Consider the following 7,254-nt stretch of genomic DNA (forward strand, 5'->3'; position numbering starts at 1 on the left):
TTGCTCCTAAGAATTAAAGGCTAAGGGGAGAGCAGCCAAACAAACATGGATGGCAGGCATTTGGGAGATGGGAGTTTTGTTTGCTGGCTGGTATGGATGGCAAATGTCCTTTGGGATGAAAGCCAAGGAAAAGGGTGTGGAGGTGGGTGGACACTTCAGTTGTTCCCACACTATTTTCTCCTCCAGTTGAGCTCTTCTCTGTTCCCCAAATATTGCCTTTTAGTGTGTGGAAGTTTTTTAGGTCATCAGCATGTGTTGCTAAGCTGCCACAGAGTTTCCTGAATAACGGGACTAATCGAGGAAGAGAATGGAGACATTGTAGTTGTACTCCTTGCTAGGAAAGAGCATGAAAGGGAGGCTGTAAATAGACTTTCTGAGCTCAGATAAGCTGCTCCTTCACACAACAGTGACATTCCTGACTTCTCTGAGAGGTCCTGTTCCAGCTGGGGTCAAGGATGTGCTGCAGAGAGAGAGGGCTCAGGGAGAGGTCAGGGACAGAGAGGAGAAGGGAGTCAGGAGGCAAAGAGATGGTTCAGAAATTAGAAGGTCCCCCCTGAGCCTCCTTTTCTCCAGGCTGAGCCCCCCCAACTCCCTCAGCTGCTCCTGGTGCTCCACAGTGAGAGTTCCAGGCATTATCTGGATTGACTCCCAGCCAGCTTTGGCTGAGCTGTCCTGACTAGTCCGAGGTGGAGACGCTGAACTCTCTCATCAGCGAGAGGAGGATTCCTGGCTGGATGTTCCTGGTGTGCCCAAAATGCCTCCCTGGAACATGAGAGGTTACAGCAGGACCATCACTCCACCCTGCTGGATCCTTCTAGGGAAAAACAGGGCCCTGGCAGGGCTGGGGGACAAGGCAGCACCTGGAATCACACTGACAACCAAGTTTGGCACTTCACAAGTTGTTGGGCACCTTCTTGTGTCTGAACCCAACTGTCCAGGGTCAGGGACACCAAAACTGCACCACAGAAAGGGAACGTGCAGCGGGTGTTCATCTGCTCTGTCAGCACCCACAGGGACTTCTTGATGCAAGTTGGATTAATCCTTGACTTCTCTGAAAGGCACTGACAGTCTTCCCACTGGAATTCACCAAAGGGGAGGGGCTGGCCAGCCTGGAACAAAGAGAAGGCTCCAGGGAGAGCTGAGAGCCCCTTGCAGGGCCTAAAGGGGCTCCAGGAGAGCTGGAGAGGGACTGGGGACAAGGCATGGAGGGACAGGACACAGGGAATGACTTCCCACTGCCAGAGGGCAGGGTTAGGTGGGATCTTGGGAAGGAATTCCTGGCTGGGAGGGTGGTGAGGCCCTGGCCCAGGTTGCCCAGAGAAGCTGTGGCTGCCCCTGGATCCCTGGAAGTGTCCAAGGCCAGGTTGGAGCAACCTGGGCTGGTGGAAGGTGTCCCTGCCCATGGCAGGGGTGGCACTGGATGGGCTTTGAGGTCCCTTCCCACCCAGCCCATTCCAGGATTCCACATTGCTGTGCCCATCAGGTGCCCCCACAGCCCTCCATGGAGTGAGCTCTGTGTTCCCTGCTCCCAGCCTGGCCCAGCTGGGGAGCAGATCCCTGCAGGACTGAACAGAGCTCCCTTGTCTCTCCTCCCTCCTCGTGCTCCAGCCCTGTGACCCTCCTGGCTGCCTCCACTGGACTTGCTCCAGTCCCAGGATATTCCTTGTCCTGGGGGCCCAGAACCAGCCCCAGCTGTGCCCAGGGGTGTCACAGGGGACAGAGGGAGGAGAACAGTCCTGTCCCTGGGCTGCTGGGGACTGTCCTGCTGTGGGTCCTGCCTGTGGGCACCCACACTGCTCCTGGGTTACAGATAAAGTTGTTCCCATCAGCATCTTAAAAGACTTAGGGAAGGTTTTCCCAAAGCTGGTTCTGGCACAGAGCCCACTGCCAGCCCCATGGGGAGCCATGATAACTACTGTACTCTTTTTTTTTTTTCCTAGAGGGCTTGTTCTTAGAATAAAAGTATTAATTAAAACTGCAGAAGAAGGGCAAAATTAAAGAAATTTAGGGATTTGTAGGCAATATTTGATTTTCTGCACACCTACCCAGGCATCTTCCTGTGGTTGGGTCTGTCCTGGCTGCATTCCTGACTCTGCTGGGTGGGAGAAATTCCATCACCTGAGCAGCAGGAAGGGATATTCCTCCAGCCTCTGGGACATCTCCCTCGAGCAGGAATGAAGCCTGAAAAAAAAGAAATCTACCTAATATGTTAGTCCTGGGTGAAAAGTGGATGGAAAACCAACTGGTTTAGCAGGGATTAAGTGAAAGGCTAGGATTGTTCAGCCTGGAGAGGAGAAGCTCTGGGGTGACCTGATTGTGGCCTTGCAGGACCTGAAGGAACTACAGGAAAAATGGAGAGAGACTGTGGACAAGGGATGGAGGGACAGGACACAGGGAATGGCTTTAAGCTAGAAAAGGGGGGATTTGGGTGGGATATTGGGAAGGAATTCCTGGCTGGGAGGGTGTTGAGGCCCTGGCCCAGGTTGCCCAGAGAAGCTGTGGCTGCCCCTGGATCCCTGGAAGTGTCCAAGGCCAGGTTGGAGCAACCTGGGCTGGTGGAAGGTGTCCCTGCCCATGGCAGGGGGTGGAATTGGATGGGCTTTGAGGTCCCTTCCCACCCAAACCATTCCCGGGCCGTGTGGATGTGCTGTGCATCCAGGTTTTCCTGCTATAAATATTCCCTGGCTGACCTGGCTGCTGTTTATTTGTGGTGCTTAATAGCAAAGGGATAAAGACCAATAAGGTCAAAGCTGTTTCCTTAAATACCTGAGATAGTGAACCTCCAGCAGGTCTATTGATTATTTATTTACTGAGGCACTGAATGTTCCTGTGAGTAACCAAATGATCAGGAAGGTTCTGATGAAATTATCTCTTGGGCAGAATCTCAGTCAGAGATTAGTCACAACAGGAGCCAGCTCAGGAGGTATTTGTGTGGGGTTTTGAGTGTTTTTTTTTTCTGTTAGAGAAGAAATTCAGTCAGAAATTTGCTGATGTTTGGCTTTCCTTTCCTTGTTCTCATTCAACGATTCAAGAAACAGTTGAGTTTTGCATAACAGATCAAAAAAATGTCAATTTAAGGGCTTGTTTTTAAAATAGATGAAGTAAAAATGGTTGGGAAAAAATTACATTGCATTTATATGCTCTTAAAAACTTAAAGATGTTGGCCCAGTGAAAAGAAAATAAAAAAGTCAAAGAAACCCCAAATATGATCCCTGGAAAAGGCACATCCACTGCAGCAAAGCCTTTAATGCCCGTGGGCTTTATTCCTGCAGCAGCACTCCCAGGGCAGATGGGGGGGATTTACTCCCACAGGGATTTTTGGTGTGACAAGGGAACCAATCAAGTTGTCCTTCTGCAAAATAATTCAATCTCTTTTAAGCATTTTTTGAAAATTAAACCCTGCTGTTTGGAAACAGGGTTGGGGCAGAGTAATCCTTTTTATGGGAATGGTATTTGTCTGAGCTCCTGAGGATGAGGGACAGGGAACAGGGAAGTGGAGAGCTGTGGTTTTTCCTGGGAGACAGGCAATGCTGCATTTTATTGATCATTAATTCTGACTTACAGTGGGAGGGTGACTGGATATTTCCCAGTCCAAAGCTGGCAGTGGGAACTCAGTGACCAAATGATCCCAGATTCTCCCATTAGAGGTTTGTCTCTGTTTTCCACTTCAAAAACCCCTTGGGAAACTTCTTCCAAGCCCAGGCTGAACCTGGAACAGCTGCCACTGGAGTCATGTGTCGTTTGTCATCAGTCCAGAACCCCAAGGGTTCTCCAGCTGAACCCCCTGAGAGCAGGGAAAACATTCCCAGGAGACCCCAGAACCCCGCTGAACCTGGAAAGGCTTCCCATGCTCTGGGAGCTCTGAATCCGACGGGTTTTGGGGGGAAAACACAACATTTCCAGCCAGCTGGGACTTCACTTCTCAGGAGCCCCCGAATGCAGAGTTAAAAACGGTCCAAATAAGGACAATGAAATAGTTTCACCTGGTTTTTTAAGACCCTCCTTGCCAATAGTTTGGCTAAAATCCTCTGCTGAGGGAGGGAGAGGATTCTGCCCCAGCCAGAAATAATTTCAGACAGGGTGGGAGGGGGTTTGGTTTGGGTTTGGAGGGTGAGCTGGGAGAACCTGTGAGCCCCAAAGTCTCAGCTCTCCAGTTCAGAGAGTTTCTCTCTATTGATTCTTCTGACCTGGCTGCCAAATGATTTCAGTCTGAGCATTAACTGAGACCTGGACTGAGTTGTTCAGGCCTTGGATTGCAGGTGCTTTGTGGCACAGCAGGTGTGGGTTCTCCTGCTGTTGCCTTTGGGGTTTGTCCCGTTGTTATTTGGTGAGTTTAGGGATGGCTGGGTGGGTACAGTAACTTTGCATTTCGGTTTCAGGGTTTAAAATCCTCCTCTGTTGTTTTTCAAACTGTCAAAATGTTTATAAATGCGAATAATTGGTTGGTTGTTCCTTAAGCTTTTAGGGCAGGTTGATTTGCAGGGCTTTGACAGGAAATGTGCCAAGTGGGAACTGGCAATTCCAGGACAGTCCTGGGACTCTGGCAGGAGCTGCTGTAAAACAAATGGCTTTGGGAATAGTATTTATGTTTTGACAGGGAGAGGGACTTTGGACAAGGCCTGGAGGGACAGGACACAGGGAATGGCTTCCCACTGCCAGAGGGCAGGGTTAGGTGGGATATTGGGAAGGAATTGCTGGCTGGGAGGGTGGGGAGGCCCTGGAATAGAATTCCCAGAGAAGCTGTGGCTGCCCCTGGATCCCTGGAAGTGTCCAAGGCCAGGTTGGAGCAACCTGGGCTGGTGGAAGGTGTCCCTGCCCATGGCAGGGGGTGGCACTGGATGGGCTTTGAGGTCCCTTCCCACCCAACCCAGTCTGGGATTCCATGACGATAATCACATTTATGTAGAATATTGAGCTGCACCTGCCTGGATATTCCTGTTCTCATGATGGTTTTAGTATTGGCTTGGCAGCACTGTAAGCTCAGGGAGTGGAATCCTGGAATGGTTTGGGCAGGAAGGGACCTTAAATCCCATCCAATGCCACCCCCTGCCATGGGCAGGGACACCTTCCACTCTCTCAGGTTGCTTCAACCTGGCCTTGGACACTTCCAGGGATCCAGGGGCAGCCACAGCTTCTCTGGGCAACCTCATTTATTTCCTGATGTGCTGGAACATTCACTCTCACTTCTTCAGCCTCTTTAGTGATGCCTCTTCCCATATTTGCAGGGTACATACCCTGTATTTTGCTAATAATCTTTCTTTTTAGGGATCTTTGAGTGTTTTTATTGTGCAGGTGAAAGCAAAAAGCAACAGGATTAGTAGATACGTCAATAATGCGATACCATGAGGAAGAGAATTATCCCAGCTTTTGTGGAAGGAAATTGGGGGTTCTGTGCCCCTCAGGCTTCTTCCGTGACTCAGCTAAATGTATTTTTATAGATCATCTCATGTAATGTACTTAAACTTCCAAAACAAGGCTTTTGACAGCGTTTCTTCCCCTGGAGTGTCTTGTGGAAAAGAAGCAATGCTGGACCAGGGATTGATGATTGTGCTCATTAAGCAGTTCCTGGCAGGTGTAAATAACTCAGGGCCTGTTCTGAGGGAGGTGAATCCCAGGGCACCAAACTGTCCAACCTGGATGTGACTGGGCTGGACCAGGGAGCCTTTGGACAGCGGGAAAGCAAGACTTGTGGGGAAGGGAGTACAGGCTGATCATAAAGAATTCATGGAATCATGGGTTGGTTTGGGTGGAAGGGACCTTCAAGTTCCTTGGGCAGGGACACCTTCCACTGGAATTCCAGGGTTTCCTTAAAAACCTGGTTTTGGGGAGTGGGGTGGAGGTGTTTGAGCTGCAGCACATGCTTGCCCAGAACACCCCAAGGGGTGGAAACCCTGCGTGGTTTCCCTCCAGCTCTCCACTAAAGAAGTTTTAGTTGTTCAAACCTGCATTGTATCTGCCCCCAGACTTATATTTTAATTTCCCAATAGCAGAACGCCCGGGGTCTTGGCAGGGAGCTGAATTAGCAAACGTCCACCCAAAGCAGCTTATGGGGACAGAGAGGGGAACTTGAGGTTTGGGAGTCGCTGCCTTACATTGAAGTGCTGGGAAACAGGATGTGTATAATCACACAGAGGTTTCTATCTCAAACGTGGAACATTTCATATATTAAGGGGGTTTTGTTTCCCTTTTTATTTTCTCCATTAAAACCTGCCTTCCTTGTTACCCTGCCTCAGGGCCATCGCTTTAGCCCAATAATCTCAGCTGTTTTGCTGCTCCTGACCTATTTGCAGCGTGGCTGGTACACCCTGGAGCTGCCAGGCTGCCTGGGGGGCTCAGCAGGTGATTTAAGGTCCCACCCCTCAGGGCTCCAGTGTGGTCATTCCCAGTGTGCCCTTTCCCTGCAGCAGCACTGGCTGGCACAGCTCTCCTTTGGGAGGCAGTGCTTGGAGTGCCCCTGGAAGTGGAGCACTTACATAAGGCCGTGTCAGCTGCAATCAGGACACTGAGCCCTGCCCTACATGCTAAATTTGGCCTTGGCACTGCCAGGCTCCAGGAGTTGGGTGTGCAGGGATCAGGGGAGTTCTCGGTGTGGTCACCCCTTGCTGCTCCTGAATTCTGTGTGAGAATCCCACAGTCCAGGATGGTTTGGGATGGAAGGACCTCAAAGCCCATCCAGTGCCACCCCTGCCATGGGCAGGGACACCTTCCACTATTCCAGGTTGCTCCAACCTGGCCTTGGACACTTCCAGGGATCCAGGGGCAGCCACAGCTTCTCTGGGCAACTTGATTAGTTTGGGGTTTGTAGGTTTGGGGCTTGTAGTTTGATTGGGCTTGGGTTTGTAGGCTTAGGGTTTCTAGTTGGGTTTGTAGGTTCAGGGTTTGTAACTGGGTTTGTTTTGGGTTTGTAGGTTCAGGGTTTGTAGTTGGGTTTGGTTTGGGTTTGTAGGTTTGGGGGCTTTAGGTTTGGGGTTTGCAGTTTGATTAGTTTGGGGTTTACAGGTTTGGGGTTTGCAGTTTGATTGGTTTTGGGTTTATAGGTCTGGGTCTGTACTTTGATTAGTTTTGAGTTAGTAGGTTTGGGGTCTGTACTTTGATTAGTTTTGAGTTTGTAGGTTTGAGGTCTGTACTTTGATTAGTTTTGGGTTTATAGATTTGGGGTCTATATTTAATTAATTTTGGGTTTGTAGATTTGGAGTTTGTAGTTGGGTTAGTTTTGGGTTTGTAGGTTTGAGGTCTGTCCTTTGATTAGTTTTG

General features: G+C 50.0%; 1 protein-coding gene across 10 annotated transcripts in view; it reads left to right on the top strand.

The window, feature by feature from the left end:
* FANCM (FA complementation group M) overlaps positions 1–7,254 on the top strand; it is a 49,287-nt gene that overhangs the window by 29,758 nt on the left and 12,275 nt on the right. The window lies entirely within an intron of this gene.

This window comes from Neopelma chrysocephalum, unplaced genomic scaffold (genome assembly GCF_003984885.1).
Source record: "Neopelma chrysocephalum unplaced genomic scaffold, ASM398488v2 Primary Assembly neopelma1_329, whole genome shotgun sequence".
NCBI classification, from domain to species: domain Eukaryota; kingdom Metazoa; phylum Chordata; class Aves; order Passeriformes; family Pipridae; genus Neopelma; species Neopelma chrysocephalum.